At 38.7% G+C, this 22,395-nt stretch overlaps 1 protein-coding gene across 4 annotated transcripts in view; it reads left to right on the plus strand.

Annotated features, from left to right (window-relative positions):
• ALK (ALK receptor tyrosine kinase) overlaps nucleotides 1-22,395 on the plus strand; it is a 258,012-nt gene that overhangs the window by 80,447 nt on the left and 155,170 nt on the right. The window lies entirely within an intron of this gene.

Here is a 22,395-nt window from a genome sequence, read left to right on the forward strand (position 1 = left end):
TTTTTTCTGGTTGTCAACACTGCTATGAGCTCTCTGGCTGCCCTTCACGCAGCCTTTTTTCTGTTCTTGATTCTGAGAATTCTGCTTCCAGTACTTGCTGTAGAGGAGCACCCTCCTGTATTCCCAGAAGTTGTCAGGCTCACAGCACCGGGGATTTAAATTAAGTTAGTGCAGGCCTATTCACTTGCAAGTGTATTAAATAAGATGAGAAAGAACAAACTCTTTTTAGATCACAGTTGTTAAGATTTGGATTGTGTCTTGTATGTTTGCGAAGTACTTTGAGTTCCTTCAGAGGAAGGTGCTATAAGTTAATATTGCTGGTCTGTGTGTAAGTGATAGCGGGTCATTCTGTTCCTTGGCAGTAATGGTGCAGTGAAAATGGATTATCATTAATGCCAGCAAATACAGTTGTAACGATGTTAAACCCCCGTGTCTTTGTGAAACTAAATGAGATTTCTCCCAACACAGCTACTTATCTGTATTCACTCTGCATTGCACAGACTACCTCGCTATTCTTAAAGCAACTACCAATCACCACGAGGAGTCAAGCAGACGCTACATTTTACATAATTACTAGCAATTTTCCAATTGAATTATTCCATGATTTAATTCCTTAGCTTGCATCTGGAGAGCATCACCAATGTGCAGCTGTTTTGGCTTTGAAAATTAATTGCTGCTAACTGCATTAAGTGTGGCCTTGCTGCAATGATTTCAGAAAAGAGTTAAATCCCAGCTCACTTTGAGATGAAATGTTTGTTTCTTACTTTCTATTCTCTTGGCTCACATCAGGATACAGACCATAGTTTTAGTGGGATTTGTCTTGAATAGTTGTGAATCTTAAAGTAAATTACTGAATTGAAACCACATTATCGTGAAATACAAATTGAAATAGAGTCACACCAGTCAGTAAGGTAGATGAATCATAGGATGGCTTGTGTTGGAAGGGACCATTAAAGACCATCTGGTTCCAACTCCCTTTCCATGGGCAAGGACATCTCCCAGTAAATCAGGCTGCCCAGTGCCCCATACAACCTGGCCTTTAACATCTCCAGGGATGGGGCATCCACAGCCTTTCTAGGGACCTTGTTTGAGTGGCTTCTCACCTCTGGGTAAAGAATTTCTTACAAATAACTAATTTAAATCTGCGTCCCCCCCCCTTCTTTTTTTTTAGTTTAAAACTACTGCCCCTTATGTTCTGTCTCTACACATCACCCCCCAGTTTAACAGTAAGTGACTTCAGATTTTACTGCTGTTACTAGTGCATAGCTACAGCTTGCAAAAGACTACTCACAGGAACTTCATAAAGTACCAAGGATCTGGTGAGACAGGTATGACTTCTCACATCAAGGGGTTCTTTACACAGACCAAGTACTTCAAATATATGAATAGCATTTTATGTATAGCTTGTCCCTGAGGGAAGGGCTGTCAAGTAGTTGTGCTGCAAGTAGTGGATGTTTTCCTTCTAGAATTAGAAAAAGAAATAGAAGGAGTATTGAAAGCTTTGTGAAGCTGAGGTTGTTATCAGGGCTTTCCAGTCCGGTAGATTTCAGTGAGAACAGATTTTTTTAATTGAAAGTCTCAAGTTCTTTCTGCTAAGGACGAAGATTGTAGCAATGAGTCTTAAGAATCCTATAATGTGCTGGTATATTGTCATACCTCCTGTTAACTAGTGGAAGGTTGGAACTTGATGATGTTTGAGGTCCCTTGAATCCAAATTGTTCTATGATTCTAATGGGAATGCTCTTGAACTGTGCTTAGTTAACTAAGTGCTGTTATTACAAAGCACATTTTCTAAACTAATGTTGTTAGACTAGCTCAGATGGCAAGCAATTTCTGGATTTTTATCAAGAAAATGCTCATGTTAAATGAATACGGTTTAAAAGATATCAATCCCTCTTATGGTGATTTCCTTTATCCAAAACCCTGGAGCCCATTTTTGGCTGAATGTGGAAAAAGTAGCTGATTTAAAGAATCTGAGGTCCTGCGAGTCCTATTCGTATTCAAGATGGGATGTGCACAGTTAACTTCTCTGAAAGCTTGGTTGTTTACATCCAGATATTTGGACAAGATTGGGCTGTCCTATGTACGAAGATAAATTAGCTTCTGGGTAGCTTCCTAAACCATCTTAAGGTAACACAGCCCTATTGAAATTCAGTGTTTTGTCTTTTTTATCAAGAGACCAATCCTTCATTAGTGTAGCTGTTTATGAAGAAAATTAATTAAAGGGAATTATTTACTTAATATCTACAGGATATTTGATCTTCCACTGTGGCATAAGGCTTCTAACTATATGAATGATGGTGCATTTCTATGAAACTGGAAGTTCTGATTATGTTACTGTTTGTTTTCAATACATCTGAAAGATGAAGGTGTGTGTTTCAGAGCAGGTAACACTGTTTATAACAATTTTGGATCCAACTCATTTTCTCCAAGGTAATATGTGTTTGCCTTATAATAAATATACATGTGCTTCGTTTATTAGGCTGTAGCTAATAAGGAATTTCTGTTATGATGACTTGAGTCTATGAAGAAAGGAGTAAGTCAGTATCTTCTGTAGCCTCTCAATATAACAGGAATGGCAAGTCCTCCCACTATAAACATCTGTGCAATTCGGATGTATTACATTGGTAAGGACACGTAGGTGCTGTTTGTATCTGAATAACATAAAGGTGATTGAATTTGCTTAATGATTATGTCTGGCTCATGAGTGAGAATCATATTGTAAAGGCTTAATGTAACCAGGATGCTAGGCACCAAACAACTGAATTAGCTGCTGCTTGTGAAAGTTTTCTTTGTTTTTACCCAGAAAACAGCTTTCTATATGACAGGTCTGCTTCAGAATTTCACACTGTTAACACAGTGATTTTTTATTCCTTGAAGGAGGCCTTAATTTTGGAACATGACCTCAATTAATAACTTTTTCATCTTAAAAAACAAATTATATCCCTTCTGTTCTATGGCTGGAGATGCTTTATTCTTTTCTGATACAAACAAAGTGCTTTAGTTGTTTTTGGAAAGCCTGTGTGGGCAATTGCAGGTTCTTCACAAGCAGAGAAGAAATTCCTGAAGGAGTACTGAGGAAGGTAAAATCTTGTATTGGTCAATCCAATAATCCTACGCAAGTCATTGTGTATAGATAGAGAGCACAGAAGTAGTGGTATAAACGTAGCCGCATAGGATCAAGAGAGATTGCCAATTTAGTAGTGCAGTAAACCAAGGAAGAACTCAATGCCTCCAGGACTGTGATTCTGGGGGTGAAAACTGAAACATAAATTAAAAAAAAAAAAAAATGAAAAAAATAAAAGCCAGGTACATGGAGCATAGTAAGAATTTCCACTCTAAACAGCAGTTTGGTCAGCTGGAGATGGAAGTAGGTAAGAGAATTGAGAGTTTCTGCAGACTGTCATAAACAGGTTGTGGGAACTGGGCTTGTTTAGCTTGGAGAAGAGAAGGCTCCGGGGAGACCTTGTTGTGGTTTTCCAATACTTGAAGGGAGCTTATAACCAGGAAGGAGAATGGCTGTTTACAAGGGTGTATAGTGATAGGATAAGGGGGAAAGGTTTTAAACAGAGGCAGGGAAGGTTTAGCTTAGATATTAGGAGGAAGTTTTTCACCCAGAGGCTGGTGACGCACTGGAACAGGTTGCCCAAGGAGGCTGTGGATGCCCCATCCCTGCAGGCATTCAAGGCCAGGCTGGATGTGGCTCTGGGCAGCCTGGTCTGGTGGTTGGTGACCCTGCGCTGGAAACTGGATGAGCACTGTGATCCTTTTTAACCCAGGCCATTCTGTGATACTACAATAAACCATTCAGCTGAGGGTCTGTTGAAGGCTTTCTGAAAGAGATGAGGACATGCTATGGCTGCTGTATAAAGCAGTATCAGTGCCTAATGTGGCATAATGCATAGCAGTCTGGGCAACTGCATTTGAAGGTGACCTAAGGTTGGTTTTGTGGTAGAAAAGGTATCCTAGGATGGTTTTTAAAGAGCAGAGATCATGCTAAACCTGGTGAAATTACAAAGCGGTCCTTTTTAGTCTACTGGCATGTGTAGTAAATACTGACATTTATAAATACACTGTGGGGAAGAAAAGCAGGTGCTGAATTACAGAGAAGAGCCAACTGAGGGATAAGGAAACGTTAAGTAGAGAACAAAGGCAGGCTGTGAATTCATACAGCATGGAAAAGAGGGGGAAAAAAATTGAAATATCAGAACAGTGGGTTAGCTTTAGAGTGATGGGCTCCAGTAGTCAACTTTAATGTAGCACTTGATTCTGTCCATCAAGAGATGAAACAGCTGCCTTTTCTGGGATTATACTTAGTTGTACAAAGTTGTTTTAAATACCTACTGTGGCAGTATCTGAATTGTCAGCAAAGCAATTCCTAGAGCTCAGGATTGATCTTCACAGCCTCTGGAGAAGCGCTGTCAATTTTAAAAGCGGTGCTGCTTGATGTGAGTGTATCAGGCTCTGCCTCACCATTTCTGTCAGGATGCTGGGATTTCCCTGCTTCAGATAAAAAAAAACAAACGGGGGTTGTTTTCATGTAGATTTGAATGTCCTGATGTACAGACAATTTGCTGGATTTTGTTTCACGGCACAGAATGAAATGGCTTCTATGCCACTTCACAGGAGACCAGGGTGGCAGGAAGCCATCAGCGTTGTTTGCTTAGCTGTGCTGTGGAGAGGTGAAAATGGGAATTTGGCAGCTGAATGGTTCCCTCACGTCCTCCACCAATCGTGCACTGTGTGCAGCATTGTTTGCGTTTGGTAAATGTGCAATTAAGGATTTTGTATTCTAATTACCTGGCCAATTACATGCAATGCAAAATTCTGCGGTAGTATTGCTGTGATAGCCTGAACTGCAGATATTCTTGTGATTAAACTGTCCCTTGATGATAAAGTGGATAATTAACGAGAAGACATTTTGCTGAATAGTGAGCAAAGTCAAAGAATGAATAGAATTGAGTTTTCACTGCTGTAATACGGTTTTAATAGTGCTCTTCTTGGGGAAAAGAGTTGTCTCCAACCTCTCCTGAAATGAAAAATGCATAACGGTGTGTAAAATCAAATGGTGGACCAAATTTCTTTAAACAGAACATAATTTTAACTGAGTAAAATGCTTTGCCAACTCCTATTTCTGCGATGGTTTAATCCCAATGAAAACCCAAGGCAACCCTTGCCAGCTCTCTTGTATTGTAGCTGAATGTCTTTGTCCTTTGTGTTCTGTACTTTCAGCCCTGAAAATATGAGTGTTGGTGTCCTGTGATGACTAAAGATGTGCTGTGTTGCTATTGTTCATTTGTTCTGTAGTCCCAAAGTAAGAATTAGGCACCTTAATCCTCAAACTGTTTTCTTCCACAGAAAAGTGTTAACAGAAGGAACTATCCTTATTAAGTGCTACAAGGACAAGTGGCTCTTAATCTTGTTGGTGTAATTATGTTATGGTAACTAGTTTGAAAGAACTGAACCTGGAATTTTTATTCTTGCTGAAAGTTGGAGACAACCTAAAGATACATGAATTTATTTTTTTCTCTTGCCCTGCTAAAACTCGTATGTTGTACAGTCTACTTGTTAACTTCCAGCAAAGATCATTTGACAGCAAGAACAAGTTAGATCGAGAACTCTATATAGTTCATAAACCCAACAATCATCATTTGGTAAATTAGAGCCTGAAAATGGGTTGACAAACAAATGAAGTATAATGCAGTAATTTTGTGAGGTCTGTGGGTACAGGGCTATTACGGCGTAAAGATTATCACCTAAATTAAATTTGATCTGTTTTATATGTTTTTAAAAGTATATACTTGGATTTTGAAAATGCTGATCGTAGCGGAGCATGATAGTGTTTTCTCTAGCAGAAGAACATCTTCAGTTATTGAGCTGCCTTTGTCCTTAGAACAAGTACTTTAACTGTTCTTGTGAGTAGCACCCTCTGCTTTGATATATTTGTTACAGCTGTGAAGGATTAGGCGGTTCAGATTGCTTATAGACCTCTGAGGTCCATAGAGACCTTCTGAAGCTGCCTGGCTCTGGGTGTCCCTGTTGGAGCAGAGGGACCCAGGGGTGCCTTCTCACCTGAGCCATTCTGGGTTTCTGTAATATCATACAAACATCAAAACTAAATTGAGCTTTTAAAAAAGGATGCTTTGCATGAAATTTCCTCTATCAAATCTAGCTGAACATGTTCAAGTGAGATAAATTCTTGTATAATTTCATTTGCCTTTAATTTCAATGAATATGAAGTATATTAGCTCAGTTCTTCAGGCTTTTTTTTTTTTTTTTTTTTTTCCTTCTTCTTTTTCTAAATGCAGAGATGTATGGAAATGCGGGGGAAGAATTAGTGTTTCTTAATGTGCAGGAAGTTTCTCTTATAATCCTAAAGATTTTCATCAAAGCACAAAAAATCCACTGTCCTTTAGATTTGCATCTGTTATTGTTGCTGCGATGACAGAGTTGTTTCAGTTGGAAAGGCCCCTGTCCAGGTCTCTGGATGGCATCTCATCCCTCAGGTGTGTCAACCACACCACACAGCTTGATGTCATCTGCAGACTTGCTGAGGGTGCACTCAATCCCATATTGATATTGCTGATGAAGATATTAAAGAGAATCAATGTTTAAAGAGCATATTTTTAGATACCTCTGGGTTGTACTGTGAAAGAAGCTTCATAAAATCTCATCTGCCCCTATAAATTGTTAGAAGTGCAACCAGTGTCTCTTACAGATAGATGCTCCTTTGTAAGAGACTGGGACTTAATGATGACTTGAACTCAGTGAACTGAGCCTTGAGTAGACTCTAATTTGGGAAAGACAATGACAACATTTCTTCTTATTTTAATTCTGACAGTGAGAGCTCTCACATCATGAAACCAGCATTTCATCATATCTCAGCTGTTGTTGCAGGCACTACTATACTTCATCATACTCTTCGAGGGACTGTTGCAAGAAACACCTCAATCAATCTCCACTGGGGTTGGCTGACATTGTCATAATGAAGCGTTCATATCTTGCTAGTGCTGTGAATGTTCTTATCTCTATAAAAAGCTATTCTTTTAAATGTTCTTGGCTCCAGTACTTCATTGTAGTGAGCTCCAGAAGCTAACAGCACATTGTATAAGAGGTTCTTACTTTATCAGTTATCAACCTGATAAATTTCAATGGGTAGACTTTTATTTTCCCCCCAAAGTGTTAGTAGAGGTCTATTTAACATACAGGAAATTAAGTTGTTCTTGATTTATAAATAAAATGAAATCTGACCTAATAATGATTCAGTGCAACCACTGCTATTTTAAATAAAAGCTTTCAGTAGCCAACTCTCCTTTATTTCCATGGCATTCAGATACTCATGCACTGCTAGGCACTTAAAAACCTGTATAAAATATATCCCTTTGTCTCTTGCAGATGCGTCCTATTTACTTGTGCTTTTTTCTTTATGCCTGCCAAACTATAATTAGAATGTTTTATACAAATGTTTCCATATGTGGACAAAGCATTTCACTGATTTGATAGAGTTCTCCCATAGTCTGCAAAGTGATTTGTGCTTCCACATTGACTTAGGCTTAGCAAATCCGCTCAAATGCATTGTTGTCACATTTCAATGCATGTAAGTGCTTTAAGGGCTTATCCTGTGGAGCTTTCTATGGAAACAGCGTGATTTAATTCAGTTCTCAGTTAAAGCATCAAATTATTCTTAGATCTTTATTAAGCAACTTTAAAATATAGATAAGAGCGTTGATTTCTGTTTATCAACATAGTTTTTACTGGTTGCACTGGTCACATAGCAGTTTGTCATTTTATAATTGGCAGTTTATTCCTAACGACCACAAGAAACTAAGCTGTAATTGATAGACATCAGAGGCAAAGACAAGGGGTTTTCAAGTTACAGAACAGCTTGGGAAAGCAGGAACTCCTAGAAAGTCAAGCAGTTGTCTCTCTTCTAAACGAAAGGTACTGGTGAGAGCAGCAAGGAGCTACATGACAAGTGTAAGTAGCTTTAGGCAGACTCCCACTTGTGCAGTAATTCTGGCTTCGCAACTTAAGGGCTATTCCATGGCTTTAGAAAACACGGAGTTGGGAGGAGGACTGAGAGAAGATGATGATTTTGGTCTGTATATCTTGTTTTGAGCTTAACATCTTTTGTGTGGCCTTTCAATCACTGAGGGTTGTTCCTTAAACTGAAACCAAGGCCTCTCATGTTGTGAGGATACAGCTATGACCTGTGGCTTGCATTCAGGTATACTTCAACTTATCAGAAGATGAAAACTCCTAAAAAAAGCAGCTTTCTGTTGCTATTACACTTACTGGTGGTTTGGAGCGTACTCATTACGCTGAGGCCACAGAGAAGAATGAATCGACTCATAAGCCTTGGAGAAGATGAGTAACTAAGTTGCTGGGGAAACTGAGAATTGTTCCTAGTAATCTTGTTTACTAGTAAATACTGTAGTCTGTAGAAGCAGCATTTTCCTCTGCCAATACAAATCCATTAGTTTGCGATTTACAGTGTAAATTGGTACCAAGCCGAATTCTACAAGAGTAAAGTTTATTTGCAAAGAGATTGTGCTGTTGATATGGTAGTTAACAGACTTGAAAGAATTTCAGTTTTTTTCTATTTTAATTCTTTCTGAAATCATAAATTACAGCATGCGAATCTGTACTTAAATAATAGGCTTTGTAAATGGTACACAGCAGACTCCCATGCTCTGAAGTGAATGCAAATTATATTTGTCAAGAGCCCCCAAAAAACAAGGAAGGAAGCCTGGAGAGTGAGTGGAGGAGGAGGTTGGTTTGAAGCACAAGATGTGCACAGTTCTATCTGCTTCTGCCCTACAGTGTGAAGTGGCAACAGCAGGGGGCTGATAAGGTGTTGTGGAGGGGAGATTTGTGTTGAGGGAAGTCCGTCAGTATAGGAGCCATGGATTTGCAGGGTTTGGGGCATCTTGCATATAATAGGGGGCAAGCCTCAGTGGCATAAAATGAGGATAATGATCACAAATGAATTACGGTAACTCCTTTCTAGAAGCTTTCTCTGGGTTACATGCATTTAGACAAACAAAACTTTGGACAAAGATCCTTTCTACTTAAATGTCTGAAGAAATAAGTGTTTAATGATGTCACAGTTTGGAGTTGCAGTGAAAAGTCGCAGAAAACTGTTGATTCTAAAATCAGAAGTAAAAGCAGCTACCTTTGAAACCACTATTTTGGGGAATCAGTAGAAAAATATTATTATAAATAACTGAAGGTGCTGAGGTTCTGTACTTAGAGCAGAAGTGTTGAAAAGTTACAGGCAAAAGTTTTAATACCTTCTGTGTCTGTGGTATCTCTTAAACTGTTCTGGACTAAAGAAATGTGTGATTAAACTGTCCCAAAAGCACAGAGAAGAACACATCTCCTTTTTTTTTTCCAACTTCTCCTGTTAGAGAGGATTTTCTAGTGAAACATTTCTCTAATGGCTCAAGAAGCATCCTGCTTACAAAAAGACTGCACGTAGAATCATAGAATATCTGGAGCTGGAAAGCACCTACAAGGAACACTGAGTCCAAATCCTGGCTAAGTTTAGTTGGGCTGAGCTGTTTCATTGAGTATCTGTGGGTCAGTCCTGCTTTGCATTGCCCTGGGGTGTGCTGGGCACTCCTCATTTGACTCCTGCCGCAGAATTGGCTGTTCCTGTATCTGCAGCCAGTTGTTTCTGTCATGCATTGTCCTTGTAATGCATATAATGGCAATCATCTGTTCACAAGTTGGCCGAAATCCGCTGCTTAATGAAAATTTATAATGGGCTTTGATAGTTTAGATGGCTTCATAGCTTTCTGAGTAAAAGGACAGTAAAATACCTGATATCGTATTGTTTTTATGAAAGAAAATGTCTTTTCTTAAAGGAGACTGTGTAGTTTACAGTACAAAGTGCCATTAAAGGAAATGATTGGACAGCTTTTTATTAATAATTCATGAAGATACAATCCACCTTTTAATTATAGTGCTGCCTCGCAAATCACAATGCAGATGTTCACAATTCCATGCTTTAGCTCACTGGCTGTAAAATAAGAGTGTATGTACTGGCATGACTGGAATATTACAAGACTAAATAACTTGGAAAAAATGAAGAACTCTTCTCATGCCCATTGCTTCTAGTAGGAGAGAGCTCATGTAATATTAACTGTATTCCTGGGTATAGCTGCATCTTAATTTTCTTCATCTTTTCCAGCTACTTATTTTCAGTCTTTAAGTTGTACAACTGCGTTGTCTTTGCACACATAGAAATCTGGACAGCAATGCCTCAAGGTCTTCTTATTGTGTGCTTGGCTATTTACTCATACGCTATTGAGATATACGATATATTGAGATACTGAGATAATACGCTATATTATCTCAGTGTCCAGGCTCACATCATGGAGTTGGTGTTACTGTATAGAATTCTTTTTAAAGGCTGAATATTAGTGGAGATTTCTGGTCTTTCCCCATGCAGTGCTGCTGCAGATGACATAGAGAAACTGAGCCAGCAGCTGTGGTTTAAATACACTTTAATCATAGAGCCAACAGGGTGAGGAGAGATCTCTAAGACCATTTAGTGCAACCACCAACCATTCCTGCCATGTCCTGCTGCCTCATCTCCATGTTTCTAGAACACCTCCAGGGACAGAGACTCCACTGCTAACCTGGGCAGCCTGTGCCACTGCATTACCATTCCTTCTAAAAAAATTTTCCTAAAATTCAACTTGAACCTCCCTTGGAGCAACTAAAGGCCGTTACTGCTCATCCTATCACTGCTACCAAGGAGAAGGAGGCTGACCCCCAGCTCACCACAACCTCTCTTCAGGGAGTTTTAAGAGCAATAAGGTCTCCCCTGAACCTTCCCAGACTGAACAATCCCAGTTCCCAAAGTCACTCCCCATCAGACTTGTGCTCCAGTCCCTTTATGGCTTTGTTGCCTTTCTTTGGACACACTGCAGTGTCCTCCTTGCAGTGAGGGGCCCAAAAGTTATTGCAGCACTTGAGATGCAGCCTCACCAGTGCCAGGTACAAAGGGACAACCACTTCCCTCCTCTTGCTGGCCGAGCTTCTTCTTGATACGAGCCAGGATACCATTGGCCTTCCTTCCCACCTGGACACACTGCCTGCTCATGTTCGGCTGGCTGTCAGCTAACACCCCCAGGTCCTTTTCCTTTCTGTAGCTTTTTGGATGCTCAGTAGTGTTTTCTTAATGTTGTTCTTCAAATGTTTTCTTAATGTTGTTCTTCAAAGCTTCTTGCAGGGAGATTGCTTTCTGTGGTTTTGTTTGTTTTCCCCCAGAATGTTGGCTTAGCAATCACTTGCCTTTGTCTACAAATTTCCTCATTGTAGGTTAGGGTGTTCTTACTGTCTGTATATTACAGTAGGAGTTTTATTCATTGTAAAGCAGAGTGCTCGCATTATGTTCGAAGCAGCCTCTGGACAAAAGTGCGTTTCGCAGAGTGCTTGGGAAAAGCTTTTGAATGACATGATTGTCCTGACATCAGATTTAATGTGTGAGGTTCTTAGAAGTGTTGTTAAACAGTTAAAGATGATGGATATAATAAAAGTAAATGAATACCATCGCAGCCAGCGCTAGCAGGATAGCTGGTGTAGTAACAAACCGTTAAAGTGGTTGAATTCAGATGAAAGGCTCTACCTTGTGTATTTTAATCACGGTTCACGTTCTCTAAACCTTCTGCTGATTAAGGTTACTGTTAGCAATAATACAACACAGTAGCCTTCTGGGTAAGTGACATTAATAAGCGATTATTTCTCATGGCTAGTGATCTACTGTTGGACTCATACAAGGCAGGCACTTTGCTTTTATTTTTTATCTGCCACAGATGGTGCTGCAAAGGAGCTAGTCCAGTCATCACATTGTGTGTTGTAAAGACAGGATCCTATTTTAATCAGATTTGCTTTAGGTTTCTTTGCCTTTTCTTTAAGCCTCTTTCCACTGAACAGCATCTACTGTGGAGACTGAGGGTCATCACATATTTGTAGTTCTTGATTTCAAAAACCAAAACATTAAGCTAAATATCAATTCTGCTAATGTGCTTGTCTGGGAGTTCCTCTTAGGTCTCTAAATGATCACTCACTTTTTCAGTAATTCATTTCTCTTGCTGGTTATATCCCAACTTACACCTAACATGAAGGTCTAACTTCAGAATTAACTTATTCTATTAAAAACACTTTCCTACCATGGTGGCTGCCCCCTGCCCTTTTTTTGTTCCAGGTGATGGACTGTGAATCCTGTCCTTCTTGGAGTCGTGTTTGTTTGTCAGTGGAAAATAAATTAATTGATTATAAGGCCACAGGAGACCATTATCTTACCTCCTGTGCACACAGCGCGTATAAATGGATCTAGTAATCCCTGTGTATTGATTCCAGGAAGGTATTTACTATATGCACTGTGGTAAGAGACTTCTTTCTTTTATTTTGCTTGCTGCGTTGAGTGGCACTTTGAGAAGAAAACTGAGGTGTCAAAGTCTTGCTCAGTTTCAGTTGTTTGGAAAGAGAGAGGGTGAGAATCATTGTTTTATCATTTACGTGGGGATCTCAACAGATTGAAAGAATGGAAGAAGACTGTGATGGGTAGAAGGGTAAAATGCAGGCTACCCTTTGTAAAGCAGGTATCTTGAAAACTAATTCACTGCTAGGCTAAAAATGCTACTTTTGCCTTAAAAATAACATTAAAAAGAAATGTCAAATTCAGTAGCTTTTCATGTGGAAGAGTTTTGCTGATAGTAATTAAACTTCTTCTAAGCTTTGTTTCTTCCCATTGCCTGGCCTGAAAGTGTGATGGTTATCCTCAGAACTACAGTCAGGCATCAGTTTATGACACGCTTCTGCATGGCTGTACTTGGAGCCATTTCAGCCATCATGTCAGGACAGCACAGACTGGGCCTGACCTCAAGCTCAGCTGATTGTCTGATGTTATGATTGTTTCCTTTATGGTGCCACTGCTCCCCAGGATGGGTATCTTCATATTGCCATGTTTTTATCTTTGCATGCCATTTGCCATGCAGTCGGCTTGTACTGGTTTCCTTTTTATCAAAGATTTGACCTTTCTTATATGATTATCCTGTCCTTATCTAGATGTAGAGTTTATTGCCAGTTGTACTCTTCTTGATGGCATTTATATAGCAGGATCCTTTCCCTTCTCCCTTGTGAAAGTTATCTTTCCCTAACAATGATCTCCTGTCTATCACACTGTAGGACTTGTCAGTTCTGAAGCCATTTAACCTGTCCCATTTTGATTCTTTGCTGTCTTTTTAATCAAAATACCACATGGAATTAAGTCAGTTGTTCTGTAGAACAAAACCAAACCTGCCAGTTTTCTATAGGAAGCTTGCAATATTTTCGGAACACTTAGAAGTTAAGCTGTGGTTCTTTTTAAGAACATGTAGATTAGAAGAAAATGTATTGATGAAGTAATTAATATGAGGCTGTATATCAGATTAAAAGGTTGAATCACCTCTTTGAAACTGTTTTAGAAATACTACTCTAGTGCTGAATTTCTCTTGGAAATTTCCTGTTACTGTTAAATTTATTTAAACATCATAGAATCATAGAATTGCTTTGGTTGAAAAGGACCACAATGATCATGTAGTTTCAACCCCCTGCTATGTGCAGGGTCACCAACCACTAAAATCTAGCAATGACCGAACAGTGATTTACTCAAAACTGTGCAGTGTAATAAGTATTGTCTTAATTACTAATAAAATACTGTGAATAAGAAGAAACTGGTGCTAGTTGATATCAAATATTGACATTTAGTATGCTTCGTACTGACTTTGGTACCTTAAAAAAGAATCTGTAATTGCTGTTGCTAAACGGCACTCCTGAATCAGTACTGAATATGTTGGTTTTAGAGTGGGAAATTGCTTTGCAGAATGGACTGTTCTAACAGTTTTTGGCACATGAACGTTCAAGTCAGTCAGCTGAACAGAAACTTGGCAAGGGACTTCTATTTTGAATTTATTTAAGATTGTGATCAGGAAGTCCAGCTGTGACAGCCTGAAAAGCGATCTGGATCCCTGTCCATTACTCTGAAGTAGCTCAAAAATAGTTCAGCTATGTGCTTGAATTGAATCTATTTTAATAATATATTCCATTTTAAAAACACTATATGGCATTTAACCTCTCTAACCACGATAGGTATTGATACAGAGCTCAGCAGAAACGTACCTGCACACACACTGCTGTGCCTTTCCTGCTGGGAGACGCTCATGGTTTTAGGTGATTACACAGCACTTCGTTAGTCGTGAAGATGGATCTTCTCTTTGAGTTCTTGAGGGCATTAGACATTTATATAAGTCTGTATCATAAATAGTGAATGTGGAGTTTTAGGGTTTTGTTTTTTTGTTGGTTTTTTTTAATACTGTGATTATGTCTGCATTAAGTTCATGTATGTCCCTAAAAAGTACATTATTTTCATTGATACATCAGTGAAGCATAAGAACAGAATTCTTATATTTTCGCAGCTATTTATGCTATTTCTTTCCTTTATAAAGCATCTGTTTCAGTAATATAATGCTGTGAAATTCTTTTCATATTTGTCTAGGCATTTCACACTTTGTACGTCATAGGTTGCTAAGCCAATGAGTGGTCTTGTACTTATTATGATACAGTTATTCCTTTTCTCCCTGTTCTGCTCACTTTCTCCTACTGCTTCCAGATCCATGGTTAAGAGTTGGATACTTCACTATTTCATCAGATGGAGTGAAATGAATACTTTCTGGAAGCTTTCAACATTTTAATTAAACATGCAGATAGCTGAGGAACAGTACATATTAAATTTTTTATTAAAAGCGTGGATAAGGTACAACATTAATCAGCGAAAAAGATCTCGCCCTTGCTTTTCTTAATGGATTATATTAGTCATTAGATCATTAGAATGAGTTCAAAGTGCTCCCTCTTTGTCTCATACTGTCACTTTGTTAATACCACTCTCTTATGAGTCACCTTCCCTTTTAGGCAGTAATAAATTTTACCCCCTCCTCCCTTTCTTCTTACTTCCCCAGCACCCACCTACTTGATTTGTTATGCAACTTTCAGGGAATGTACCTGGATAGGGAGACTGAAAAAGACACAACTGAAACAAGGGAGCTAAGCAGCAAGCTACTTTCATCAGTTCATGTTCTTGCTTTGATTTATATTCTTTCAAATGCTTTTGAAGCACAAAAGTTGTACTGATCTCTGGAAGGAATACTTACTGTTATCCTTGCCTCTCCAAGGTTGACATTAGCTCCTTAAGTGACATCCAATCTATGCAGCTGGCTGGGACTTCTATTGGAACCTCTGTCACTTTCCAAGTGTAGAACATGAAATGAAAAAAAAAAACACTCTGAGAAGAGCTCTGTGCTTACTTAATGGTACAGCTGTGTGCTCGGGTACAGAATGGCAAACTGGTAGGAGCAGCTTCCTATCTTCATAGCAATTAAATTATCTGAAAGACAAGGAGAGTCACTGGCTCAAATTCAGTCAGCCACACGGTGCTAGAAGTCATTGAAGGGTGTTTGATAGTGGGAGCTGTGTTGAAGGAGCTCTATCTCTTTACCTTGAAAAAATTGTCCATGTGAACTTGCACTAATTGTCCATCTCTGCTAATAGCTTCAACAGAGAAGCCAAAAGTTTATGGGGTCATATTCTTTGAGCTACCCTTTCAGTGTGAGATGAAAGTAGGTTCGTATTGTGGTATCATGATAATATATCTGCCTCCCACAATACTCTCCTTGAAGAAGCTGGAAACCCATGGCTTGGATGGTGTACTCTGCTGGGTAAAAAACTGGCTGGATGGCTGGGCTCAATGAGGGGTGGTAGATGGAGTTAAATCTGGCTGGTGACCAGTCACTAGTGGTGTTCGCCAGGTGTTGATGCTGAGGCCTACCCTGTCTAGTATCTTTACTGATGATCATGTAGTGAAAACTCACATAGAGAAAATCATGCAGTGATCTTGCCTGGAGAACACAGAACTGTATGCTTTTCTAAATACTATTTTAAGCCCACTGGTTGCTAATCTAGAGATTTCTGTTTGAAATACCTTGTCTGTATTGTGGCCGCATCTTATCCTCCCGTTTAACTCTTTTCAGAGTCACACAAGTGTTGCATTCCAGCCCTAGAGAGGAGCAGTTGCTTCATAAGAGTTAATAGTCATCCAATCAGAGGGTGTGTTTGCATTGCACTGCAAACATAAAAGTTCAAACAGTGAATTAAGAATATTGAATTCTCTAAGTCTCATACTTTCTAAGCAGTTCAAGAGCGATCTTATGTGCACACAAAGCACTCATCAAATAATTTCATCAAATATTTGTAAAAACTTCTCATCTGTTTACAGATGATCCACGAGTCTGTAGAAATTCCTGTGTAATTCAGTTATAGCAGTGTGTACCTTAAAGATGAGCAGGTAAGATGTGTTACAAAGACAAGCTGTATTTAAAACAAAGCTCAATAGATCCATTGATAGACCGGAGGTGTGTTTAATGATTTATATTATTTGTAATGCAGTGGTTTTCAGAACCTGTATTCTTGGATGGGGAAGCCCAAAACTCATTTTGGAAAACACACACCTCTTGTAGAAGATGATGTGAAAAAGGTTATTTCAAAGCTCCCCAAAGCCAATGAAACAACTTCAAATCCCTGATGTTTCAGTGGGATATATTTCAAATAATTTCAATGCCCTTTGGATCAGGGCCCGAATTTACAATTTCTAATACAAGATTGCATTTACTTATTGGGAACTATTTCTTATTTTCTCCTCGGGATTACGTGTCAAATCACTCTCAAGTTATAAAAATGTATAATTCTAATTTTTACAAACTTAAGTATTTTTACAAACTTAAGTGGGGAAAATGGCTTTTTGAGCACTCGTGCTTTTGCAACTGTTGCTGTAATACCAGCACCTTCCTAAGTAAGTTCTATGGGAGAGAGACCAACTTGTTCCAGCATGCCTGTAGATTTGCGCATTATGATTACCTGTCTACCAAACTGCAGGGATCAAATGTAGTTGGGAATGAGTGTTCTTCTCTGCTCGGGAAGAGGGAGGGCTGGGACAATATTGTAGGATTTATAAGCTTTTCTAAATACTTAAAAAATAAACAGTCTTCTGAGCCTTGGGACATGCAAGCATTCAGCTGACATTATTAGCTTGATGGAGCAACGCACAAACAGCAGCCTTTTCACTTGCTTCTCTGTCATGGTCGTGTTTCTTATCACCTTCCTTAGGACTTGACAAAATTATATAGTTTGTCCTCAGTTCCACAAAGTGGGGAGGAAAAATCTAGCCAAAGGCCTCAAACTATGGTTCAGAATGGAGATTCGAACTGCATTAATACACAAACTATGGTTCAGAATGGAGATTCGAACTGCATTAATACACAAACTATGGTTCAGAATGGAGATTTGAACTGCGTTAATAGTTGTGCTTTCTCAAAGACGATCCTTGCTGCTGGGTTCACTGTGCTGCAAGCCAGATTACAGTTGAGTAATAACCTTAGTTTCTACATAAGTTATTAAGCAGTGATTAGACTGCATGCCCCTTCTAACTAAACTTGGTCACAAATGTGAATGATTATCAGGTGTTTCATAGTGTTTTTGCTTTTTTGTTTTTCCTTTGGTTTCACTCATTGCAGTCTAAGGAGGAACATGTAGCTGTAATAAACCTGATCTGCTGACACTATGTGTATCTGATTGATTTCATGGAATATCAAAGATGTGTGAGAGAAGGGAATTATTAGAGGATACTGGTGGCAAGCAGGATATAGAAACTGAGAGAAATGATGAAGCATCTGCAATACTACTTGGAGCAGAGGAGGTAATAGCTGAAGAGAAGCACGCAAGATGAAAAAATAACACAGAGATAGGAAAAATGTAAAACAAATATCAGTGGGTTAATGCTGTGAGTGTAGAACCATCAGGAAAGCTGCTCTGTACGGTCAGCTGGTACACAGAGAGATGAATACGAGATATGATAGTAATTACAGGGATTTGTAGTTTGCAACTAATCCATTTGCGTCAACAAAGTTCATTCCATCACCCCCTTTACCTCTCCTAGACCACTTCAGAGAGTGCAAGTAACTTCGCTGCTGCCATTTGCTGAACGCCACATAAGTTAATTCTCTGATAGAAAATTAAAAATAAATAGGCAAACTCATTTATCCTCTGGAATTCAGAAGGATAATGAGGTTTGGCTGGAGGCAATGTGGTGTCCTGGAAGCACACTGCTGTTCAGCCTGTCTACAATCTCAATATGCTTAATGCTAATTTGATTTAAGTCATTCTTTTGTTTAAGTTTTGAAAATTAAGCTTAAGGAAATACAGAGTAATAATATAGGGCAAAATGTGTCAGTCTGCAAGCTGATGTATTACATGTGTGCCATTGTGAGGACACCAGGTAATGAGTTTGATTGTTCTCAGCAGGAAGATGACAAAGTGTAAAGGTATTTCTCCTTTTTGAGGATTTACCTTCCAATGTGCGTTTATGAGATTGCAATGGAGTCTTACTTCCTTCACCTAAGCAGCAGACAGGTGTGTTTTGGTAAAAGAGGGTCGAAGATGATAGCTGAAGTCTTAATGATGAGGGCATTCCTCTCTCTAAATCTTACCTGATTGGGTATGACCATCTTCATTCCTTACCGTATTTCATAGTACTACTTGACACTTGCTGGTCTTTTATCAAAATGCAATGCTTTTCTCGGTGAGCAAATTAAATCACTGTATGACATTTGCTTACATCAGGGAGGTGCGGTGAATTAATGCGTTGTGAATCAAATGTTAAAGCTCAGATGAAAAGTGCTATGGAAATGCAAATTATTTATTACAGATTTTATGTACAATTCTTCCCTAATGTATGCACATTCACTGCTAATTCATATTGGCATTTATTCAAAAACATACAGACTAATTTTTTTTGCTGTTAGTGTAGTTTGTTGTCATGGGTTACTTAGATTTACCTATGACTGTGATGGGGGGGGGCACCCGTAGGGCCCCTGGGGCCCAGAAAGGAGGGGGAAATGGGATAAAAACAGCGGCAGTCTAAGGAGGAAAAACTTATTTTGCTAAATATGATATCGGAATACAAGATAACACAATATAATATAATTGAGGCTAATAAATCGAACGAAACAGAGAGAGAGAGTCCTCGAAAACCGAGAGGCCTAATGTGAACTCTAGGCGACATGGCTGGAACGCTTCCCACACTCCGAGAGACCGAAAGAGAGAGCAATCCTACCTGGGAACAAGATTATATAGAGTCCAGGTCCCGTGACTCATCCTGACCATGATGTTCTCTGGGATACGTAGTCTTCTTCTGTGGACTGCACATTCGATAAAAGTATCCATGCTTTACATGATGTTATGATGTGGATGATGTGGAATACTGATAGCAAAATTACAAAATTACCAAACCATGACATATGTGCAATTCACAGCAGTAGCAGAATCTCTGCCTTTATTTCCTCTAATTGAATTTAGCAATTATGAAGTGATGGCACCTATGTAAGCTACCATATTTATCTTTCTTATTGTTCTCAATTAGGGTGTTGTCTGGTATGATGTGGGGTTTTTTGTCTGTTTCTCCAGCAGTGATTAATATAATAGAGTTATAATCTCACTTATAATCAAACTTTCAGGAAAGCTTGTTGGATTTGAGGTGACTTGCATGCAAGCAATTTCCTGACAGCCAAATGAGATGCTTGCAATTTATGGGGATGTCAAACCTTTATCATTCCATGGTCAGACACTACCTCCAATAGCCAAGTTTCTGGATTGTTGTGTTTTGGTTTTGGGTTTTATTTTCCATTTTTAGGAGCATTATCTATGTTTCATTAACCACACTGTTTTATAGGAGATTGTTTTTTAAAATGCTTTATAATTGGCTTATTATCAAGGTTGCACAAAGAAATCACCTGTCACCACGAGTGTTCCAGGCAGAGAGAGGCAGAGAGAGCTGACCTGCAAGCATGACTTGCTTTAGTCAAAAAGCACACATTCATTTTTTTCTTCACATTGTATATCTTCTCAGTATGCAAGTAATATGGAATTTATGTTTAGAAGTTGCCTTTGGATAGAACTGGAAGAGCAATACTAAGCTATAAGTCATCATTGACGTAGTACAGAATTGTGTAGTCGATAGGCTTAGTACATTGTTTATGAGAATAAACGCTCAAAGAGGGAGTGGGAAAGCATGGAATAGTTAATATAATTGGAAGATTGATTGTGCTTGGGGCAGAAGAAGGTAAGTAGGGTAATTCTCAAGCTGTAGAAGAAAAAAGATTGGGCTAAACATGTTTGTTTTCTCACTATATGAAGGCTTTAGTTTCAAATGGACACTGATATTAAGGAAAAACAATAGGCCATGAGTGTTTTTTTCCAGTAAAACAGATGTTCTCTTATAATTGATCCTTATAAGTCTTTTGCATGATGACGGTAAGACAGGTGCTGTATTAAAAGTATCTGGATCTTAACAAAATTTGCCAACTCTGAAGGTTGCAGGATTGTCTATGTGAAATAAATAGCAACTGCTGTGCAGTTTCTGGCCAGATAAGTATCCACATGGCAGAAACCCTATGTCATTGTTACTGGAAGTCTAGAGAGAGGCCAAGGAACAAATTGTCCCTGTTATTTCTGGAAAACCAAGATAATTCTGTAATAATTATGCTGTAATGTGCGTGGTGCTAACCTCACCTGTTATTTAAACTCTTTAGACATTATAAAATACTTGTGTTCTTATGAGTACTGTTATATTTCAGAGTGTTTTCTGTTTTAAGTCTTTAGGAAACGTGACTTGATTAAGCTACGTCTCCCTGCAACATGATATTTTGTCATTAGCAAGTTGATGTCAAACACCTAAATATCCTTTAGTATTTCCAGCCATAGTATCAAATTGAATTTGCTCTGGTCCTCTTAGTTTGAGTACAGGGCTGCAAAAAATGGCATTTATGGCATTGTATATCATTACACCCTGTTTGGAGTGGGCTTTTGGTCCTATATACTTTAAGATGATGGTTTTACTATAATATATCACCTTATTTCTGTCTATCTGTACCAAGCTGGTATTTTCTCAGTTTTCTTGGCTTTGCTATTGTATGCTGTTTCCAATGAGGATGTTTCTCCACTTAAAGGCATTATGCAATTTATATTTGAAACCTTTTTTTTTGTACTTGGAACCTGACAATATTTTAAAGATGGAATATTTTAAAGTAGAAATGATTCATAGGGCATCATTCTTTGTTTGTTTCATACTATCCCTGAAAGCATTTTCATTAGTTTCTTTGCAAAATTGGTCAAATGTACAATGTTGATATTTTTGCCAGTAATGCCTGTTGCAATCACTAAACAAGTGTAGGGCATGAAGCAGTAAAAGGAAACTTAATTTACTATCCTGCTTCAAACTTGACTTTAGAAACCATTCTTAAAGTATTTCCAGCCTTTTTCATAGGCACAGGGATAGAAGGGGTACCAGCAAACGGCTACTGAAAAAGAACTGTTGGAATCAGCTCATTTTATTCAAACTCTCCACTTTCAAAGTATGATACCCAGTGCTCATGCTGCCCATAATATTATTAAATTACTGGGTGAATTGTAAAAATGACTCAAGACTTACAGACTTTATGTCTTAGCGTTCAATTTGCTTTGCAATGTGGAAGGTGCCTGCATCTACAGAATAGCCAGATTTGGTCTCTGTAAGTCAGATGTGCTACTTCTGACTGGTGTTTAGGGGTGCTCAGCTTCAAGCAGTGGCTTTAAATATCAGATGTCTCAAACTCCATGGGTTCTGAATTCTTCTTCTCATCTGCCTGTGGTCAAATTCTGGATGTAGCACTGAAGAGAGGATGCTGACATTATACCTTTTACCAGCATTCTTTTTGTCTACATCTGCGGGTATTCAGAATTCCTATTTAGCTGATTTACACAAAAAATGCAAACTGGAAGTGATATCTGTTCCTTCTTTCATGATACAAGTGGGTGGTTCAGCGTTTTGACTGTCAAAAGATGAAAGGTGTTTTCCTTTAGGACAAATATTTAAAAGGAAGCCAATAGAACTGCTGAAATGGGAAAGAAAATGAGGGGAAAAAAAAGCTATCAACTGTATCCAGAAAAAGGACTGAGACTTAACCAAATTAACTGCCTCAGTAGCTCATCTTCAAAGATAGAAATGGTTTGAAAGCTTCCTTGATCTGGAGGGCTCTGCAGTGTGCTTTCCATGATCAGTTATACATTTGTAACGGGCATTAAAGCTTATTGTTTAATGTTATTCCTTTTTCTTTAAAAAAAAAAAAAAAAAGTTTAATAAACACATTTAAACCTTGCCAGATGGGATGAGGACACCTGCCTGCAGGAACAGTAAAAATACTTGCTGTCAAATACGACATATATGCAAAAACACCTCTGGGCTTATTATGTGCCTCTGTA

Source organism: Coturnix japonica, chromosome 3, assembly GCF_001577835.2.
Source record: "Coturnix japonica isolate 7356 chromosome 3, Coturnix japonica 2.1, whole genome shotgun sequence".
Classification (NCBI taxonomy): Eukaryota; Metazoa; Chordata; class Aves; order Galliformes; family Phasianidae; genus Coturnix; species Coturnix japonica.